Source organism: Chiloscyllium punctatum, chromosome 18 (genome assembly GCF_047496795.1).
Source record: "Chiloscyllium punctatum isolate Juve2018m chromosome 18, sChiPun1.3, whole genome shotgun sequence".
In the NCBI taxonomy this organism is placed as follows: Eukaryota; Metazoa; Chordata; class Chondrichthyes; order Orectolobiformes; family Hemiscylliidae; genus Chiloscyllium; species Chiloscyllium punctatum.
The window spans coordinates 11,045,839-11,047,859 of record NC_092756.1 but is presented as its reverse complement, the minus strand read 5'-3'; positions in this window follow the sequence as shown (position 1 = coordinate 11,047,859).

Here is a 2,021-nt window from a genome sequence, read left to right as displayed (position 1 = left end):
TTCTTCAGGTGAAATATAAGGAAATAGGGAGGGGAGCTAGGTCTGGGTGAGATGCTCTTCAGAGAGTCGACACCGGCTCGATTGACTGAAATGCTCTTTCTACACTGTAGGATTCCTTGATTCTATGAATTGATAATGACGGTGTTTACTGGGGTGTAAAGCCATTAGAGAAGATGCTGATGGGCTTGTACTGAGGATGAGATTTTATTCACTTGTCTTCTTGGAAAATTGAGAACAGTTATCCCTGAACCAAGGAAAACTTAATGGGATTTTTTCAGGTTATGAAATGTTTGAACAGACTAAATAGGTGGAAAATTCCCTCTTTCAAGTAAGTAAACATCTAGATGACAGGCTTTCAATACCTTTGATAAAACCTTGGAAGGACAAAGAAATGATGAGAACAGATTCGCTATCACTGCAAGAATCTGTTTTTCAAAATATTTGGAAAGGCACAATTGGTGACTTACAAGGAATAAATTTCACAAGGAGAGAGACAGCGTGTGGCTAGGTAAAGGTGCAGAGGTGGATTGTAGTCGGTCGGAAGTTGCGGGAAACAATGTCGAAGTTGGTTGACTTTAAATGTAAAGAATTTCTTTAATGTGTGCAAAACTGAATAAGATTCGCTTCCAAAACTCTGCATTTTGAAAGATTTGGCATACTATTCCACCTAAAGCATTGTAAATGGAACTGAGTGGATTTTTATTTATTGTGAACGGAAGATATTACATAATGAGTAGGAAGTGACCAGTTGCTTGGAGATCGACTTCCTGCTTTCATCACATGCGTTAAAGATGTGAGAACAAACACCATGATATTTGGTCCATTTAATACTCAATGAAATCTGCCAAAGCAACAAGAAACAAAACTGGTGGGTTTTCTTTTGCACTTTAACCCTCTGTTTTTCTAAGCAGTATTTTCCTTAAGCTGAAATTAAGTCAGAGCAAATTTGAATACAACATTAATCGTTCCAATGAGATATATCTAATTCACTTCTGATTATTACAATGAACCTGGTGAGGTTTCAGCAAAATTAAAATGAAACGAATAAATCAGCATTTCTTGCGATTGAATCCAATTCAGCTTCAGCCATATGAGAAAGGCCATTGAGCAACAACATTGCCTTTATTTCACTCACCATGGCTGCTTCTTCACGTGAAAGAGAAAGTGACTGAAGAAATTATGAGTCAAATGTAGGTGTAAATATGACGGAAAATTCTTGTCCTGTTTCATCCTGACTATAAGATCTAGCACTCAGTTCTGACTCAGAATGTATTAATGACAGCTATTCATTCTGACCAGCTTGGCTATTTATTGGGATTTGCTGTTATGATAATTCTAGTGAAAGCAGTAACACAATGGTGTGGATTTGATTTCGCTCTGGAACTTTCTCATCCATGACTATCACCTGATGAAGGAGCGTCGCTCCGAAAGCTAATGTGCTTTCAATTAAACCTGTTGGACTATAACCTAGTGTTGTGTGATTTTTAACATATTGATCTGATAATCTTGAATTTCTTTCTGCTCACTTAGCTCGACAAAGTGTCATCATCTTTCTGATTTACTATCTGGCACAGTTTGAAAGTACCCAACCACACAGTCTCAACAGCGGTTATTGGAAAATTTCACAGATTCTTTCAACCCTGAGCAAAAAAATTGCTCCTCATTTCTGAATTAAATAGGCAATATCTAATTCTGAGATTATGTCCTCTGTTGCTCTCCTCAGAGAACAGGGCAAGCCACCTGCCCGTATCTACCCTGTCAAGATCCCACGAATATTGAACATTTATAATTGTTATTATGTGATTATAAAGTTCCCCATCTCCTCCTTTGATGAAGGAGAATAATCCCAGCCTAACCAATCATTTCACGATGTTCTACTGTATTCAGAGTTAGCAACATGTTAGTAAGTCTGTGCTGTCCCTTACATATTATTAAGACAGGTGAAGAAATTTCGACGAGGAAACGGTTTGAAATTTCAGGCGCAGATGGGAATTGGAACTTGAAATCAGAAAGCGATTAGA